General features: G+C 46.1%; 1 protein-coding gene across 1 annotated transcript in view; it reads right to left on the bottom strand.

Moving 5' to 3' along the window:
* Positions 1-20,561, bottom strand: part of TEC (tec protein tyrosine kinase) — an 82,106-nt gene extending 61,545 nt beyond the window's left edge. The window contains exon 1 of the mRNA XM_075997800.1: positions 20,479-20,561. The gene's annotated coding sequence lies outside the window, so the exon portion shown is untranslated. The remainder of the gene's footprint in view (positions 1-20,478) is intronic.
* Between the last annotated feature and the right edge of the window lie 241 nt (positions 20,562-20,802).

The raw sequence follows: 20,802 nt of genomic DNA, 5'->3' as shown, positions 1-20,802 counted from the left end.
GGGCGCAGTGGCTCACGCCTGTAATCCTAACACTCTGGGAGGCCGAGGCAGGAGGATCGCTCAGGGTCAGGAGTTCAAGACCAGCCTGAGCAAGAGCGAGACCCTGTCTCTACTAAAAAAATAGAAATAAATTAATTGGCCAACTAAAAATATATAGAAAAAATATAGCCGGGCATGGTGGCACATGCCTGCAGTCCCAGCTACTCGGGAGGAGGCTGAGGCAGGAGGATCGCTTGAGCCCAGGAGTTGGAGGTTGCTGTGAGCTAGGCTGACGCCAGGGCAGAATAAGACTCTGTCCCAAAAAAAAAAGAAGAAGAAGAAGAAGACATAAAAGACATAAAAGGCCAAAAGTTGTATTGATTCCATTTATATCAAATGTCTAGAACAGGCTGTTGGGAAAACAGGCTAAGAGACATGGAAGATTTCAGGAGTTTGGCAGGGCTTTGCCTTCAAGGAATCTGTGGACATGTTAGTTCACAGAATAGAAGCTGCTCCCAACAAAGACAGGCCTTATCAGAGGACGTTTGCAAAGCAACGTTTCTTCTTTGCTGCCGGCCATTGCCTTGAGCTTTTTCCACAAAGCAGAAGCTCGGCTTGGGCACTTGGCGGAGAAGCTGATTAAAATGCCTGCCCAGCAGATTACATACGGCTGGAGCTATCCTACACTCCAAGGCTATTCCTCCTTCACTCCGGACTACATGCCTCTGCATTTAGAAGAAGTAGATTAGAGCATATTAGTGTTCTCATTTTATACATTTTATCTTTAACTCATATGCTCGGCTAGGTCTGTTTCTAACTTAGGGCTTTACATGCTTATCTTAGAGAAATTTCACAACCGTCTATTCTTGTAGGCAGAATGAGGTAAGATTCCCCTGGAAACCTAAACGAATGAGCTGCACACATAATTCTTGAACAAAAGACAACTATTTTGCTGTAACAATAAATACTGATGTGGGATTTCACTCGGGGCCTCACAGCTCATGGGAATGCTGGAGGACCCCTGAGTCCCCCATCACTTTGTTTTTTACTTATTTATTTACTTTTTTTTTTTTTTTTGAGACAGAGTCTCACTCTGTCACCCGGGCTAGAGTGAGTGCTGTGGCGTCAGCCTAGCTCACAGCAACCTCCAATTCCTGGGCTCAAGCGATCCTCCTGCCTCAGCCTCCCGAGTAGCTGGGACTACAGGCATGCGCCACCATGCCTGGCTAATTTTTTTCTATATATATTAGTTGGCCAATTAATTTCTTTCTATTTATAGTAGAGACGGGGTCTCGCTCTTGCTCAGGCTGGTCTCGAGCTCCTGACCTCGAGCAATCTGCCGCCTCGGCCTCCCAGAGTGCTAGGATTACAGGTGTGAGCCACCACGCCCGGCCTAGGTCTGTTTCTAACTTAGGGCTTTATATGCTTATCTTAGAGAAATTTCACAACCATCTATTCTTGTAGACAGAATGAGGTAAGGTTTCCCTGGAAACCTAAATGAATGAGCTGCACACATAATTCTTGAACAAAAGACAACTATTTGCTGTAACAATAAATACTGATGTGGGATTTCACTTGGGGCCTCACAGCTCATGGGAATGCTGGAGGACCCGACTCCCCCATCACTTTGTTTTTTACTTATTTATTCACTTTTTTTTTTTTGAGACAGAGTCTCACTCTGTCACCCGGGCTAGAGTGAGTGCTGTGGCATCAGCCTAGCTCACAGCAACCTCCAATTCCCAGACTCAAGCGATCCTCCTGCCTCAGCCTCCCGAGTAGCTGGGACTACAGGCATGTGCCACCATGCCCGGCTAATTTTTTCTATATATTTTTAGTTGGCCAATTAATTTCTTTCTATTTATAGTAGAGACGGGGTCTCGCTCTTGCTCAGGCTGGTCTCGAACTCCTGACCTGGAGCAATCTGCCCACCTTGGCCTCCCAGAGTGCTAGGATGACAGACGTGAGCCACCGTGTCCGGCCTCCCCCATCACTTTAAACTGCACTTTGTCTCCGTCTCAATTATTTCTACATCTATATTATTTCTTTATTTCCTATTATGTCCAAATCCCTTGCAACGATCCCGCCTTGGGGCCTGTTTTGCTGGGAGAGTAGCTAAGTCCCAGCAACAGGCCAATCGATACAGGCAGAAAGTAGATTACTGGCTAAATGGGAAGAAGAGCCTGTAATCCTAGCTCTCTGGGGCGGATTGCTGTAGGTCAGGAGTTCGAGACCGGCCTAAGCAAGAGTGAGACCCTCGTCTCCACTATAAATAGAAAGAAATTAATTGGCCAACTAATATATATAGAAAAAAAATTAGCCGGGCATGGTGGCACATGCCTGTAGTCCCAGCTACTCGGGAGGCTGAGGCAGGAGGATCGCTTGAGCCCAGGAGTTTGAGGTTGCTGTGAGCTAGGCTGATGCCACAGCACTCACTCTAGCCTGGGCAACAGAGTGAGACTCTGTCTCAAAAATAAATAAATAAATAAATAAATAAAAACATAAGTTGCTCCATGTGTCAGCCATGCTTAAATCCTCCAATGACTAAAATCCAAACTCCTTAACATACAACCAACTTTTCCAACCACATCTAGTACTTGTGATTCAACTACGACAGTCCTCTTCCCGGTCCAGGGTCTCTGTACATGATGATCCATCTACCTGGAAGAGTGTTCTGCGTTCTCTCTTTCTTTCTCCCTCCCTTGTTCCCTCTTTCTCTCTCTCTCTCCCCCCCCAACCCCATTCCCTCTCTCACGCCAGCTCCTTCTTGTAACTCAAATTTCAGCTTAGATCTCACTTTCACAAAAACACCTTCCCTTAACTACCCAATCTAAAATAGACAGCCAATTAATCTCACTCTGTTATCCCACTTTAATATTTTGCACCATACTTATCATTATGGGACATTTTTCTTTTTCTTTCTTTTTTTATTGACACAGACTCTCACTCTGTTACCCAGGCTGGAGTGCCATGGTGTCAGCCTAACTCACAGCAACCTCAGACTCCTGGACTCAAGCGATCCTCCTGCCTCAGCCTCCCGAGTAGCTGGGACTACAGGCATGCGCCACCACGCCCGGCTCATTTTTTCTATAGATTTTTAGTTGGCCGATTAATTTCTTTCTATATTTAGTAGAGATGGGGTCTCGCTCTTGCTCAGGCTGGTCTAGAACTCCTGACCTTGACCGATCCTCCTGCCTCGGCCTCCCAAAGTGCTAGGATTACAGGCGTGAGCCACCGTGCCCAACGGTTATTTTTCTTGATTATGGGTTTTTTACATTGTATGGTCTTCCCACTTCTTGTGGAACTTCTAAGTTGCACAAGAAGAGGAACATAGCTGGATCCTTAGCTCCTAAAGCAGTTCCTTCACATGGTAGTTCCTCATTAAATATTTGATGAATGCTACCTGACCTATAGAATAAATGACTAAATCAGATCCGTTGTGAGATCAGACTTTTACAAACAGGAAGGATCCAGGCAAGGTGAAATGGAAGTAGGAAAAAAAACAAACTGATTCTGAGAATGAAGTTGTGAAGCAGAAAAAAACTTCACCTGGCTGGACGCAGTGGCTCACGCCTGTAATCCCAGCACTCTGGGAGGCCGAGGCGGGAGGATTGCTCGAGGTCAGGAGTTCGAGACCAGCCTGAGCAAGAGCGAGACCCCCGTCTCTACTATAAATACAAAGAAATTAATTGGACAATTAATATATATACAAAAAATTAGCCGGGCATGGTGGCGCATGCCTGTAGTCCCAGCTACTCGGGAGGCTGAGGCAGGAGGATCGCTTGAGCCCAGGAATTGGAGGTTGCTGTGAGCGAGGCTGACACTATGGCACTCACTCTAGCCTGGGCAACAAAGCGAGACTCTGTCTCAAATAAAAAAATAAAAGGAACCCAGTTAAGAGCTTGGACTCTCCAGACAGAATAGAAGCCAGGCTCTGCTCCTTGCTAGCTATGTAAACATGGACTCATTACTCACCTCTCTGCACTTGCTTCCTTGCTTACAAAACAGGGTGATAATTACTACTTCACAGACTTGTCGTAAAAATTAAATAAGGGCTGGGTGCGGTGGCTCACGCCTGTAATCCCAGCACTCTGGGAGGCCGAGGTGGGAGGATCGCTCGAGGTCAGGAGTTCAAGACCAGCCTGAGCAAGAGTGAGACGCCGTCTCTACTAAAAAAATAGAAAGAAATTAATTGGCCAACTAAAAATACATAGAAAAAATTAGCCAGGCATGGTGGTGCATGCCTGTAGTCCCAGCTACTCGGGAGGCTGAGGCAGGAGGATCGCTTGAGGCAGGGAGTTTGAGGTTGCTGTGAGTGAGGCTGAGGCCACGGCACTCTAGCCTGGGCGACAGATTGAGACTCTGTCTCAAAAAAATTAATTAATTAATTTAAAAATTAATTAATTAAAAACTTGATTAATTAAGTACTTATCATGGTACACAAATCATAGTAATTATTCAACATTAGTGACAACAGTGATGGTGACCATATTTAAATCAGCCCTGCTATTATTGATTACATTGGCATAGTCTATCATGTCACACTCAAGCTGTTGAGTCTACTTAATTTTTTTTCAGGCATTTCAAATTGTCCCTTCTCAGAAAGAACGGGATGAGCACAGAACCCAGGGCCAGATGAGCTGGGTTCTGGCTCTAGTTCTGCCACTAGCTAGCTGGGTGACCACGAATGAGTCACCAACTTCCCAGACCTGAAAGTTACGTTGTCATCATCACCTCGGTCCATGCCCGAGCAGGAGGTGCAGGAAATATTTTGTGACGAGGTGGGTGTATTGATATAACACAGAGGCATGAAGCCAGAGAGACAGGCCGGCAAGCAATCAGTCCACACCATTCCATTCCTGCACACAGAAAGGAATATCTAAACGGTTTAATCCAAGGCTTCCCAAACCATGCTGCTCAGAATACTGGGACCTGGCCAGGTGTGGTGGCTCATGCCTGTCATCCTAGCACTCCGGGGAGGCCAAGAAGGGAGGATCACTCAAGGTCAGGAGTTCGAGACCAGCCTGAGCAAGAGCGAGACCCCGTCTCTACTAAAAATAGAAAGAAAATTAATTGGCCAACTAAAAATATATAGAAAAAATTAACCGGGCATGGTGGTGCATGCCTGTAGTCCAAGCTACTCAAGAGGCTGAGGCAGGAGGATCGCTTGGGCCCAGGAGTTGGAGGTTGCTGTGAGCTAGGCTGATGCCACGGCACTCTAGTCCGAGCAACCGAGTAAGACTCTGTCTCCAAATAATAATAATAATAATAGGACCTGTGAGATGATTACACCTGCTTATACCAGGCCTTAATCTGGTAAGTGCAGGAATGTAGGCTGACTCTATTCTATACTGTAGGACTAGCAACCAGCAAAGTGTCCAAAACATACCATCACAGCATGCATTTATTGCAAGCTTATTGAATGAATAAATGAAATGAACGAAGGGAGAAATATATTTGGGGAGAGCTGGGTTGAGCCACGTTAAACTGGTTTCTTGTTTGCATTTCGCAGAGCCTTTAATATGTGAATAGACTCTGTGAATCATACAGAATGCAGCGTTCCCCAACCTTGCTGGATCATACACCTCATTCTGTTTCCCTTGAACCTTGTTAACACCTCGCAGAGTTGGAGTATTCTATAAAAAAGATTTGGGGCAACATCTGAAGCTTATATAATGTAAGTCATTTTTACTATCATGAAGTACATAGTTATCTTACTCTTTATTCATAAGGTAATTAAAAGGCCAAGTAATTTGATTCATATCTAATACGTAGCTGTTTTTCTTTTTTTTGAAACAGAGTCTCACTGTGTTGCCCGGGCTAGAGTGCCGTGGCGTCAGCCTCACTCACAGCAACCTCAAACTCCTGGGCTCAAACAATCCTCCTGCCTCAGCCTCCCGAGTAGCTGGGACTACAGGCATGCGCCACCATGCCCGGCTCATTTTTTCTGTATATTTTTAGTTGGCCAATTCATTTCTTTGTATTTATAGTAGAGACGGGGTCTCGCTCTTGCTCAGGCTGGTCTCGAACTCCTGACCTTGAGCGATCCTCCCGCCTCGGCCTCCCAGAGGGCTAGGATGACAGGCGTGAGGCACCGCGCCCGGCCGAATGTTCTTGATCTACTTTACTACTCCCTCTGTTTTACAAACACTCCAACATAGTTTTAATCTTGTCATTTACCCCTCACCCTTTTACAATAAAGGTTGCTCTTTCCCTCCATTTCTTCCACTTGGACCCTCCTTAGGGTCATTCCTTAATTGAAATAAATATAATCATTTTCCAATCCAGTCTGGGTTCTCTCTTCCTCTCCTACCACTTGTTTCTCTGGGCTCAAGACGGGGCCTTTTTATATCTCCAGGCCTTTGCTTGAGTTGTTCTCTCTGCAAGGAAGGCTTGTCCCTTTTTATCCACCTGTTGAAATCCTACACATTATTCAAAGTCCCGATCACAGGTAATCTCTTTTGTTAAGTCCCTTTTCCTTTCCACTCCTGCCACAACTAACTAGTCCCGTTAACTATCACCAGGGCAGCTGCATAAGTACCATGTTTCCCTGAAAATAAGCCCTACCCATCAAATAAGCCCTAGCAGGATTTCTAAGCATGTGCGCAATAGAAGCCCTACCCCGAGAATAAGCCCTAGTGATGGGCGTGGCTATGAAAATCAGCCCTAGTGGTGGGCATGGCTATGAAAATCAGCCCTAGTGATGGGCGTGGCTATAAAAAAAGCCCTAGTGGTGGGTGTGGCTATGTAAATAAGCCCTAGTGATGGGCGTGGCTGCGCAGCACATCTGCACAACCCATGCGTGTCGTCGCGGAGCGGGAAAGAACATGAGCAGCCCTTCTCATCCGCCCCGTGAGAGCTCTAGTGCTCCACAGGAGAGATCGGGGCTGATGGTTCCAAAGGAAATAGAGTCGCAAGACATTCAGGATGGGATTCGGGGTTTGGAAAGTGAGGATGATGTTCCAGAAGAAGACGACTTCACTCTATTTGAATCAATGTAGATGGTTGCACCGTACTTAAAAAAAAAAAAAAATTACACATCCCCTGAAAATAAGCCCTGGGGTGTCTTCTGGAGGAAAAATAAATATAAGACAGGGTGTTATATTTAAATGCGGTACTGCAAACATACCAAGTTAGCCGGATACAAGAACACAGAGGTGAGACAGCTGGGAGAAAAGGGTATGAACCAGGTGAGTCAATCAAGGAGAATAAGCAAGAGGCTGGTGGCAAAAGGAAAGAGCCGAAGGATGTTTGCATGGATGGCTGGAACCCTAGAGGAGACAGGGATTTTGCAGGAGGGCAGAAAAGTCAGGGCAGGGCAGCAGCAGAAGCCAGGAGGGGCTGCCGGGAGGAGGGGGCCGGGTGTGGGAGAGTAGATTCACAATGGAGCGATGCTCTCAGGGCTGCCGGAAAACGTGGGAAGGAAGCCAGGAGAAGGATGGAAGTCCAGAATCTCAGGGGAGGGGAGCTGAGAGCTCATAAGAGGACTGCTGATCAGAAAGGCTGGTCGCCAAGGAAACGGGATAAGAGGCAAGCAAGGCCTCGGCCTCAACTGGCCGAGGTCCCAGAGGGCGTCGGAGGCCAGAGGAGTTCAGCACTCGAGAGTCTTAAGGAGGTTGGTGAGTCACTGTTCTGTTGTCTGGGAAGAACAGATTTCTCCAATGTCCCGCTTCAAGGGACAATCCACCCAGTTCCACTTGCGTGGGCTGTGCCACGGGGGAAGGGGGTGACAAGGAGGGCTGGGGTGTGGCACCCCCTCTCACCAGGTCAGGGCTTACTGACCTAAAAGGGAAAGAGCAAGCTGAATCTCGGTGCAGAGTCCCCAGGGGTCTAAGGCCTCCAGGCATGGTTCAGACACCAAGTAAGCATGAAGGCCCAAGAGATGGTGGGCTGGGCCAAAGGGCAGATGGATGGACAATGGCCATCAGGAATCCAATCCCAGACAAAAATACTCCTCTTGCGAAAAGACTCCATATCCTTAGGCAAGGTTCTTTCATATGCAAATAGCTCCATCCCAGCAAACAACAACAACCAAAGGGATGTTCTGGCTCACACACAACCCAGGAACCCTAAGATGCTGGTCTAGACCAGGCTGTCCTCAAACTACGGCCTGAGGGTCACATTCTAGGGAGGACATTTATCCGGGCCACCCATGTTTTTGCCACCGCTGCCTGTCCTGCTTAGCAGCCGACTGGTCCCGGTCCCACAGTGCGCATGTGTGGAATGTGCCCCAACTCTCCAACGGCCCTCCAGCGGTCTGAGGGACAGTGACCCGGCCCCCTGTTTAAAAGGTTTGATACCAACACACCCTGGTGAAAAGGAAGAAAAGCAAAATGAAAAAAAATAATAATTAAAGAAATAGAAAAAGAAAAAAAATAAATAAAAGGTTTGAGGACCACTGTTCTAGATGATGCTGTGTGTGCTTTCACCAACACTCAATGCTACCTCTTACTGCGCATGGCATCTTTCTCTCCTGCTGCAAACAGCTAACCCCAAGGAGCAGAGAGAAATGGACACCCAGACCTCAGGGTTATACCACTCTAGCAGCAAAAGAAAAAAAAAAAAAAAGAACCAGAAAGAAAGAGCACCTCCTTTCCTAAATGCAAGCAGAGAAGGAGCAGGCTTGAGTCAGCTTGAGTCACGCACTAAGCCCTGAACCAGTCTCCTGGTTGGGTGCAGGGACTGCTCAGACTGGCCACAGCTGGGACACGTGACCACCCCTCCCCAGGGTTACTGTCAACCGCACCCAAACCACATGAATTGGGGACAGCATAGTTCCCCAAAGGAAGGAAATCTGGAAAGGCAAATAGATAACTCCACTCTGGCGTGGCCACTTGTCGGTAGGCCCCGGATACCCAAAGGGGAAGCTTAGAAGAGAGGGCTTTGAAGTCACACAGAACTGGTTGGAAAGGTCAGCTTTGACACTCAGTAGCCGTGCGACCTCAGGTAAATGACTTAATTCCTCAGTGTCTCTGTTTTCTCATTGTAAAACGGCACCTCTTAGAGATGTTCCTGGGATTAAATGAAACGATGCACATAAATCGCTACCCACAATGCTTGATACGAAGTGAATCAATGCATGACAGCTATTATTAGTAAATAATAGCAATATACTGACAATGAGTGGTGTTAGAGCAAGGGGACCCCAGGAAGGGTGAGCTGTGAGTTGGAGAAAGGGAGGGCCATGTCAGCGTTTGGACAAACCAGCCCAGCGGGGTCAGGTACCAGTAAGGGCAACTCAAGACACAATACAGAGCCCCAAATGCAGAGTCAAAACCATGATAATGATTCAAATTAATAAATTTGAAATAAATTGAGGCCAGGTGCGGTGGCTCATGCCTGTCATCCTAGCACTCTGGGAGGCCGAGGCAGGAGGATCGCTCAAGGTCAGGAGTTCGAGACCAGCCTGAGCAAGAGCGAGACCCCCCCTGCCTCTACTATAAATAGAAAGAAATGAATTGGCCAACTAAAACTATATAGAAAAAATTAGCCGGGCATGGTGGCGCATGCCTGTAGTCCCAGCTACTCGGGAGGCTGAGGCAGGAGGATCGCTTGAGCCCAGGAGTTTGAGGCTGCTGTGAGTGAGGCTGATGCCACGGCACTCACTCTAGCCCGGGCAACAGAGTGAGACTCTGTCTCAAAAAAAAAAAAAAAATGCGTTGGATACCTATTGTGCACCAAGCACTGGGAATACAATTCTGAATAAATCACATATGGCTCCAAGATAAGCCACTATGGACAGTGACCATGGCTCTGGGATGTTATTTCGTGGGGAAGAGAGGGGGACCAAGGCTGCTTCCGTACTTTGAGTCCCAGGCAGGGACACAGAGAGTGTCATTGGCTACACAGCTGCACTATACAATATGACAGCCACTTGCCACCAGTAACTAACAAGCACTCAAAATGTAGCTACTGAAGCTGAGAAACTGAATTCTTTCTTTTATTTACTTTTGATAAACATGAATTTAAAATTTAAAACTGAAGCAGTATAAAACGGCCAGGTGCAGTGGCTCACACCTGTAATCCTAGCAGTCTGGGAGGCCGAGGCGGGAGGATCACTCTAGGTCAGGAGTCCAAGACCAGCTTGAGCAAGAGCGAGACTCTGTCTCTACTAAAAATAGAAAGAAATTGGCCAACTAAAAATATACAGAAAAAATGAGCCGGGCGTGGTGGCGCATGCCTGTAGTCCCAACTACTCGGGAGGCTGAGGCAGGAGGATCGCTTGAGCCCAGGAGTTTGAGGTTGCTGTGAGCTAGGCTGACGCCACGGCACTCTAACCCGGGCAACAGAGTGAGACTGTGTCTCAAAAAAAAAAAAAAAAAGTGAAGCAGTATAAAATATATTTGCATTCATCACAACTGTATTGTTTGGTAGAAGTGCATCTCACTGTTTCCACTGCTAAGTTACCAAAGATGCATTGCATTGTATTTCCCCAGAGTTGTTTCTAGTATCTCAATAATAATGTTTATATGATTTCATGGTGAAATTGTAATAGTGTTATATATTGGTTACATAAAATATTATTAAAATGCATTTCACCTGTTGCTTTTTCCTTTTCTAAGGTGGCCACTAGAAAATTTTGAATCACACATGTGGTGCACAGAATATTTCTATTGGACACAGCTGCTATGAAAACATGTTAGGGTCTCTAGAGTCAAGGGGCTTGGGGCGAAACCCAGAGAAACTGATTGCTTTGGTTTTGTTGGAAGCAGGGCTTAATATTTAGTCCTAGGTTGTCCAATTCTGTTTACCAGGAGAGGAAAATATGACCAGCAGAGGAGAGGAGCACAGCTCAGAAAGTGGAACTTGTAAGATAGCTCTGGACTCAGATGGCACTGATCTGAACGCCAAGCCCACCACTCACCACCTACAGCCATTACAGAGCCTGCCTGAACTTCAGCCTCTTCCTCTGTGAAATGCTCAAAATAATCTTATCCACCTCGTTGGGTTGCCTGGAGGATTAAACATGACAATCCACGTACAGAGCTCAGCGTGGAACTGCCCCACCTCAGTGCCCCATAAACATTTTCAATTGTCATTTGGGAATTAAGAAGGTACAAATGAATGGCTTCATTTGGATTATTTAGCTCAGTTTGCCATGGTGCCGGTACAAGAGTGCACACTCTGTCTGCATTTGTCTTTTCTAGACTCATGTATCTTTCTAGACTGAAGAGTTGGAGGATTTCCCTCCCATCTTGCATGCCATCGATAAAAATGCACGTGCTTCCTCAATCCATTATGCCTCGAAGGTACATTGATGGAGACTGCAGAAATCACCTCGGATGCTGAAGCATCGTGCAAACTGGCATTCCTGAATTATTTGCGATGACAACTAAGATTTAGTTAGCAATTTTTGTTCCAAGTCGTACATTTTTAGTGAATGTCCCCAGTTAAGGGTTTATACTATCTGAATGTCTTTCTGGAGTCAGAAATCAAAATGTAAATCTGCACACACAGAAGGATTCATTTTACCTAAAAGCATTCTTTACCACTTCTCTGCCAATTCGCATATACAGCCTAAATTAGGATCAGCAGTTTGGCTGTTTAATGACCCAAAAGGTGTGTGTTGACTGTAAACGGAGTTACTCACTCTTCTACACCTTTATTTATTTTTTTTTAAATAATAGGCTAATTCAATCACATCCGAGAAATGTCCATCTGCACCAAACCTTTGTTCTTTTAGCTCCCTCCTGAGTCGTGATTTTTAAAAATATTTCCCCCAATTAATTGAACAGATTTTGTGTGGAGTCTTTTCGAAATCAATTTGAAAATCACAGTTTATCCCTGGCTTCCTTATTTATTTAATGCTCTTTAAGGACACTAGTGAATTTGTCAAACATGAGTCCCCCTTACGAGGAAGTAGTCTGTCTCCCAAAAATGTTGTATTTGCTTAAAACACCATACCTCTACTTACCCTAAGCGTACACTCATGCAGAATTTATTTTAGATTCTACTTTTTCCACATAGTCCAAGAAAAATTCCAAAGACACTATATATTAAATTTGCCATCTGATTCTCAGCAAGCCATTATCCTCTGAGGCTCTCTCTCTCTCTTCTCATCTGTAAAATGGGCATAATATAGATGCTTTTTGCCAAATGGAGCAAGCCATCTCATTATTCATAAATGTGTATAAATCACCCTCAGAAAAGCTCAAAGTCCTTTACAAGCATTAGGCCATAAATCCTTCTGAAGTGGACTGTTAATTATATGTCTCTGTGCTTTGTTTAATACATGGAAAAAGCCTGGAGCCCAGGAACAAAATTCCAGATGACAGTTGACTAAGAAATCCACCTGAGGCTTTAAAGATTAGAAGCCAGGAAGATGGCAAAGGAAAGATCTGCACAGGAATTCACTCTGCGGTAGTTCTTATCAAGAAAGTTACATAGATGCAGAGTTCTGGAATGTTGCCGGTTGCCTTACACACCTAACTGAGTCCTGATTGCTCAAGCAGTGAAGGGTGGGAGAGCTGGAATTTTCTAAAGACGTATGATGCCTTCCCCACTTCCCAGCAAGGCTCGTAGACTCTGGACCAGGTACCAGGTCAAATGCACTTGCCCAGTTACCATAGCAACCTCATCACCTTTTGCTACTCATCGTTGGAAACTTTTCTCCCCAGACATCCGATGAAACGAAACGGGGCTATAGACATTACCAGCTAGGACACAGCCTCTGAAAACGGACCTGTCAGATTCCCCTGGTTTCATTATCTGTACAAAACAGGGCCTCAAGGATTCTAGCTAAACCTGTCCTTGTTTACACAACACAGATACTACCCATCCACCAAGACAAAAAAGAGGATAACAGAAACTTCATAGAGCTAACCAGTTATCTAATGACTAATCAAGATGATGAATAGAAGCTAGAAATCTTTAATCCCAGAGCGGTATTTTGAGAAATATTCCTCAAGTAGATAATTCTCGAAAGGGAAAAAAGTATAGCAACACTATGTATTAAAAAAAAAAAAAAAAAGGAAAACAATCTAAATATTCAACAATTGGGGAGTGGCCCAAAATACCATTGTATATTAACATGACAAAATATCAGCTAGCTATTAAACACGATAATCATTCCTATAAGAAAATGCTCATGTGAAATAATGTCACCCTAAGAAAATTATGCATGAACTGATTATAACCTAATAAAGTAACCACATGCACATAAAGAAAGACTATAGAATTTGGAGTTACATAAACAGTGGTATGTATTGCTCCTTAAGTATTTTCTAGAAGGTTGCTAAAGATTTTTTTAAAAGTCAAAAATGCTGATAGACATGGCTGAGGGGGGTTCACAAACATTCTCTCTCTATGGAATGGTTTTGGGGTTATTTTTAATTTCTTCCTTGTAAGCTTCAGTGTTGTTTATATCTTCTAACAAGGAATATATAAAACTCTACAAATAACATTTTTTTTTTTTTAACAATAGCAAGGAGAATCCAGGAGGACAATGAGAGTCCAAGAACCTTGGTGGCATCCAGAGATCTATCCTTGCTGTCAGGGAGGCAGGAGGATGTGACAATAGATCTTAGTCTAGAAAACATCTTCTGGCTAACACTACAGAACTTACAAACAAGAATTCTTCAATGCAACATTATGATAGCTGGTTTAAATATATGACAAAGAAATCAACAATCCGTACAAAAATTTAAAAGCACACGTACCTAAATTTACGTATCTGACAGCTTTCATAATCCAGGTAAGTCGTATTTCTGTTTCTCTGTATGGTTAAAAGATCAAGTATTTTTTATCATCCAAAGCAGAAAAATAAAGTAACCAACTGCCTCCTACAAATCAAGAATAACCCTAAGGGCAAAAACTAACTTCACTGCATGCTTAGATCATATTGGGAGAAAAATGAAACTTGAAATCACTCCTTTATAGGAGAAAGAAAGCCACAATTTCATTTTTGGAGAAGTCATGTGGACATCCCACAAGTCATGACCGAAACATAATATATAAGAACATGAGAGTTTTCCAAACAAATAGTAACACAAAAGACACTGTTGGAGCCAGGCGTGGTGGCTCACGCCTGTAATCCTAGCACTCTGGGAGGCTGAGGCGGGAGGATCGCTCAAGGTCAGGAGTTCGAAACCAGCCTGAGCAAGAGCGAGACCCCATCTCTATTATAAATAGAAAGAAATTAATTGGCCAACTAAGATATATATAGAAAAAATGAGCCGGGCATGGTGGCGCATGCCTGTAGTCCCAGCTACTCGGGAGGCTGAGGCAGGAGGATCGCTTGAGCCCAGGAGTTGGAGGTTGCTGTGAGCCAGACTGACGCCACGGCACTCACTCTAGCCTGGGCAACAGAGTGAGACTCTGTCTCAAAAAAAAAAAAAAAAAAAGACACTGTTGGAACCCCATACAGAACAAAACAATAAATTAAAGTTTTTTTCCTAATAAATCAGGTTAGAATGTCACCAAGATTAAAAATAAAGGGGGTAGGATATTTGACAGGGAGTTTTTGCATGATAAGCATCTCATATAGAATATGATAATTTAAAGTCTGTCACTTTGGTACTTTGTAGTAAGCATTTCAAGAGCTTTTAACCTTGAAAAATAAGGAACATGGTTACAAAAGGGAAAAACATATACTGTTGAAATCCAAACAAAAGGCCTCCTTCTTGAGGGATATAAAACCCACTGATCAGTCTACCCAGCACGTAGTTCCCTCCCTTTCTCGAAAGCCATTCTTTGCCATAAAAACCAACACAGTGACAACACTATGCTAAGAAGAAATATATGGATGGAAAATAATAATAATACATTGTCTTTTCAAGAATGTTTCAGCAAGGAACATGTCTAAATCAAATAAGAAACAAGTTGAAAACTCTGTCCTTCACTTTATACAGCCAAAGTGAAGTGAAACTATAATAAGGAATTTAGGTTGTTGGATACAACTTGGATAATTATGACCAAATATCTTTTTTTTTTTTTTTTTTGAGACAGAGTCTCACTCTGTTGCCCGAACTAGAGTGCCATGGAATTAGCCTAGCTCACAGCAACCTCCAAGTCCGAGGCTCAAGCGATCCTCCTGCCTCAGCCTCCCGAGTAGCTGGGACTACAGGCATGGGCCACCATGCCTGGCTAATTTTTTGTACAGATAGATAAATGATAGATAGATAGATAGATAGATAGATAGATAGATAGATAGATAGATAGATAGATAGAATGAATATATATATATATATATATATATATATATATATATTAGTTGGCCAATTAATTTCTTTCTATTTTTTTTAGTAGAGACAGGGTCTTGCTCTTGCTCAGGCTGGTCTCGAACTCCTGACCTTGAGCGATCCTCCAGCCTCGGCCTCCCAGAGTGCTAGCATGACAGGCATGAGCCACCGCGCCCGGCCAAAATATCTTTTTTTTCTTAAGTGCAAAGTGTCCAGAATTATCTGGAAAATTCATTCAAGACACTGACGAAGTAGTTACTGAGGTTGTGTGCTTTCCCCAGGAGCGTTCAAAATCCAGCTGGGAGGACAAAAAGAACTTCCGTGAAGCACTCGGCACATTAAACAGAAGCCATGCTGCGAGGAGAGAGGGGTTGTAATGATTTCAAAGCTTTTATTTAGAAAAGGGAAGGATGTTCATGGAAGCACAGTGGGAGGAAAGATCGCTGCAAAATCCCCACTGGCCAAGCGTTGGTTCCTGCTGACACCCACTGGGACAGGCTGAAGGTTTTTCTAACCAGCTCACCCCTCGCTGTCATCCTGCGGAGATAAAGTGACTTGTGCACCTGCTCCATCCTAGTCACTGCCAGCACTCCTGTTTTCCGTGTTCCCAATGCTTAACCTTCATCATGGGACCACAGAGCGTTGCTTTTCTGCACAGGTAAGATGGCTTCGGAACAAAGCTTCCTCTTATTCAATGGAAGGTAACGCTTGTCATCATTCCTCTGTGCCTAACCATAAAACCTGTCGATGTAAAGTGACTGGGGTGAGCGCGGTGGCTCACGCCTGTCATCCCAGCACTCTGGGAGGCCCAGGAGGGAGGACCGCTCAAGGTCAGGAGTTCGAGACCAGCCTGAGCAAGAGTGAGAGGCCCTAACTCTACTAAAAAATAGAAAGAAATTAATCGTGGCTCACGTCTGTCATCCTAGCACTCTGGGAGGCCAAGGTGGGCGGATCACTGAAGGTCAGGAGTTCGAGACCAGCCTCAGCAAGAGCAAGACCCCCAACTCTACTAAAAAATAGAAAGAAGTTAATTGGCCAACTAAAAATACATACAAAAAAAAAAAAATTAGCCGGGCATGGTGGCGCATGCCTGTAGTCCCAGCTACTTGGGAGGCTGAGGCAGGAGGATCGCCTGAGCCCAGGAGTTGGAGGTTGCTGTGAGCGAGGCTGACGCCACGGCACTCACTCTAGCCCGGGCAACAGAGTGAGACTCTGTCTCAAAAAAAAAAAAAAAGAAAAGAAAAGAAATAAAAGAAAATCCTGTTAATATAAACTTCCAGAGAAGACACAGCAGGTGGGTAACCTGTACATAGATTACAGACAAAAATTGAGGCATCAGAACAGTTCTGCGTGTCATAACGCAGCACCGCAAAGCTAGAAGGCCATGGAGCAATGCCTTCAATATTGCCATCCTAGAATCCTACATTTGACAAAACTATCGATTGTGAGTAGAAGATGGATATTTTCAGGCATTCAGAGTCTCAGGAAATCAGACATGCTATGCATGCTTTTCCAGAAAGCTCGCTGAGGATGCAATGTACCAAAACTCCATTTGGTCTACCAAAATGGAGAAGGCTCCAGGTACCAGGAGATCCAAGACGGGAGGCAGATGACAGGATGGTGATGAAGGGAGGGCCTAAGGTTCGCAGCTGCGCCCCATGGGTAGAAGGCAACAAGTCCAGATTGATGACAGCAAGCCAAGGGGCTCACCGGCATCCTCTTGGGAAAAATGAAATTGATAAGACTACTTGGTGCATTTGAGCGAGAATTTAGAAAACTAGCCAAGGGTTGTGGGTTGAATTAACGATGAGTACAAAATGAACAAACAAATCAGTTACTACCTCCAAGAAAAACATAGCTGTGCTTGGCTTAGCCATGGATTTTGAGCTACCCATTAAACAAAATTCTGTTTAAACTACTGCAATGATGGAAAAATAGGGAAGCCGTCCTTATGTCCGGGTTTTGGAAGGAAAAAGAGAGCCAAGTCATCATCTTTCACAGCAAGAACTCAACAGATAATGCTTAAAATGGAAAAAACTCAAGAAACATGAACTACGCGTAATAAACAACAAAGAATTACAAGCAGTTGTTTTTGAAGAAAGAGAAATGTAACTTGAACCAAAGTTTAAGCTAAAAGAACAGAACAAAACAAAACACACTGGCTTCCATGCCCACAGATTTTTACATCGGTTTGCTTTTTCTTTGTTTCCCTAAAAACAATCTGTTTTGAAAAATTCCATCCTCAGTTCCTCTAAACAAAACAAAAAAATAAATGTAACTCTGTACACCCAGACCACAATAGCTGTGGTCGTTTGAACTCTGAGCAGTTCAATATGGTGGAGAAATTAATAGTTATCATTCCAATCCAAGAAAGGAACAGTTAAAATCTAATCCTTGAGCCAGGGCAGAGATAAAAAGGCAAGGCCAGGTGTAGGCACGTTTGGAAGTAGAAGGAACTACCAAGCCCCTCTCCTCTGGGTTGTTTTTTTTTTCCTTTTCAACAAAGCTGTATAATGGCATAATCATATGATACAGGATAATCTTACAAATTGCCAGTGACCATGAGCCAATTTTACTCCTTTCTTTCTTTTTTAGACAAAGTCTCACTCTGTTGCCCAGGCTAGAGTGCCGTGGCGTCAGCCTAGCTCCCAGCAACCTCCAACTCCTGGGCTCAAGCGATCCTCCTGCCTCAGCCTCCCCAGTAGCTGGGACTACAGGCATGCACCACCATGCCCGGCTCATTTTTTCTATATATATTTTTAGTTGGCCAATCAATTTCTTTCTATTTTTAGTAGAGATGGACAAGGTCTCGCTCTTGCTCAGGCTGGATTCGAACTCCTGACCTTGAGAGCGATCCTCCTGCCTCGGCCTCCAAGAGTGCTAGGATGACAAGCGTGAGCCATTGCACCCGGCCTACTCCTTTCTAACATAACTGAATGCCCAATACATGACCCCAATCTAAGCATAGTGGCCACCTCCAAGGCCTGGGATCTGGGTTCAGCTTCAGTTACTCCACTTGGCCTGAAGCACCGTGGACAACAGGAGAGCTCAAGAAAGGCTCTGAACCAAGCGACACTGTAGTCAACAGACACTTACTCAGCACCCGCAGGGGACCCAGCACCCCTCTGACTCTGTGGACCACACCTGCCTACCCTGAGCAGAAAGGTGATTGTCCCTAGCGGTGGGAACGTGGGAAGTGGCGAGGTGGCGGCCACACAGCTGGCAGAGCTGGGCCGGGGAGGACAGGCACCAATGTGGTCAACCTGGAGGAACCTTTAGGCAGAGGTGTGGTCACAGGCCCAAGGCCCAGGCTCCCAGCACTCTGGGTGCCCAAGGAAGGTGGCCGGGCCAGTCATTCCTCCTCAAGCTTAGAAGTAGGCCACAACCCCCATCGAGGGTCAACTTTGGGAAGTAAAAGTTGCCATTACCTGAGCTTTCCCGGGGTTTGGTGACACACAGTCCCTGCCCTGGAGTAACTAGCTACTGAGACAACATGACCATATCCTGACACAGAATAAAGTGGGCTGAAACTGCTAGAGCATTCGCGAATATTCCATATCCTTTCCTGTTTGGAAGGCATGACAGTTCTAGCGCAGGGACCTAATGGGGCAGAGGTGTTGCCAACCGATTTGCACGTGTTTACACTCGCCCTACACAATTCCACAGCCCAGAATGTACATGTCCTTGTGGGAAGAATCAAGATCATTACCATAAACACACTCTAATAAGCGTCCTGAGTTGGCAAGAGTAGTAATAGATTGATCCGATTAATTGGAGAATGGAGAAAGAAGGATGGGGAATATGTCTTTCATAAATGCTGAAAATGTAACTACATTAAAAAATACTTGCAAATACAGAAAGTAAAAATTACCACACTTTTCTTTTCCTTGTGTACATATAAACCTTGGCAGTCCACACACATTACATGTGTGTACTACCGTTTTGAGAACTAAGGAGCTGGCCGGGCATGGTGGCTCACGCCTGGCATCCTAGCACTCTGGGAGGCCGAGGCAGGAGGATCGCTCGAGGTCAGGAGTTCGAAACCAGCCTGAGCAAGAGCAAGACCCCATCTCTACTATAAATAGAAAGAAGTTATTAGCCAACTAAAAAATATATATATATACAAAAAATTAGCTGGGCATGGTGGCGCATGCCTGCAGTCCCAGCTACTCGGGAGGCTGAGGCAGGAGGATCGCTTGAGCCCAGGAGTTGGAGGTTGCTGTGAGTGAGGCTGACGCCACCGCACTCACTCTAGTCTGGGCAACAAAGTGAGATTCTGTCTCAAAAAAAAAAATAAAAAGGAAAAGGAGCTGCCAGTATCACAAACTGATCTAACTCATCTGTTAAATCCCAAAATTTATTTGGAAGATCTGCCGGTTTGATGGGGGTTCCCCCGACCCAGCTCTTCAGTAGAGAATAATCTAGAAGTAAATAAATACTCAGAATTTCCTAAGAGGGAAAATGAGCGCTCACTGGAAAAATACAGGGCTTAAGTGCAGAACTTGCAACTGTGTTGGATAAGCTTCAAACCCACTCGGCCACCAGCCGCCCCGCTAATTCCAAGTTAACATTGAGATCAACCGTGCTAATCAAATACTCCGGTTTCCAAAGAATTTGCAATCAATGGATGAGGTTACTTCCCAACCTGGTACCCAGCAAACGCGTTATTTGTCCAAGAAAGGAAAAAATCACACACACATCAAAAGGAAATTTTGGATTTGAGGGCTAGGGGTCAAGTTCAAGTTCCAGGGTGGGTCAAGTTCGAGTTTTTCCAATAAGTGCAAATATTCGCCCAGCCCCGGTTTTCAAGATTCAGACACAGTTTTCCAGGGGGATGGGGGCGGGGGAAGAAATGTGAACTTGACACGTGCGCCTGTGGAACATCTCCGTCTACACCGCCGGCGGCTTTCGATCAAGACTGCGCGGCCGCCCACCCGACCCCGGAGGAGGAAGCAAGCCCGCCGCGCACTTGGGGCGCGGACCCGGCGCTGGACCTGCCGCCCGGTGGCCTCGGCCCTGGAACCCCCGAGGGGACGGGGGTGGCCGCTCCTTGCGGGAGAGACGGCGCCCGAGCCGGGGAGGCGGGAGGCGGCGGCCAAGCGGGGCGCGCACCTGTCGCTCCGTCCCGGGCAGGAGGGGACGCTCGCTCACCTGGCGCGCCCGCGCACCGCAGCGCGGAGGGGACATCCCCGTCCCCAGTCCTCCAGGGTCGGTCTCTGCACGCGTGGAAGCCCCCGTCGCCGCGCCCGCCCCCGTCCCGCGCCCTCCCCGCGCGGAGTCCCCAGGTCCCCGCCGGGTCCCCGCGGGCCCGCGGCGCGCTCACCTGCTGGACCGAGCCGGAGAGTGCGAGCGACACCCGGCGACGCCGAGCCGGAGCCCGGCGCCCTGGTCCCCGCCCCCGACGGTCCCGCCCCGCCCGGCCCTGCGCGCGTCACCCCAGTCACTCCAAGAAGTCCCCTCCCCGGTCCCCAAGCGCACCCGGTGGGTCCCGCCCCGCCCCGCCCTGCCCTGCGCGCGCCGCCCCTGTCACTCCAAGAAGTCCCCTCCCCAGGCCCCGAGCACACCCGGTGGGTCCCTCCCCGCCCGGCCCTGCCCTGCGCGCGTCACCCCTGTCACTCCAAGAAGTCCCCTCCCCAGTCCCCGAGCG

This window comes from Microcebus murinus, chromosome 26, assembly GCF_040939455.1.
Source record: "Microcebus murinus isolate Inina chromosome 26, M.murinus_Inina_mat1.0, whole genome shotgun sequence".
Taxonomy (NCBI): domain Eukaryota; kingdom Metazoa; phylum Chordata; class Mammalia; order Primates; family Cheirogaleidae; genus Microcebus; species Microcebus murinus.
Note: the sequence above shows the minus strand (reverse complement) of the source record. Positions and strands in the feature narration are given on the sequence as shown.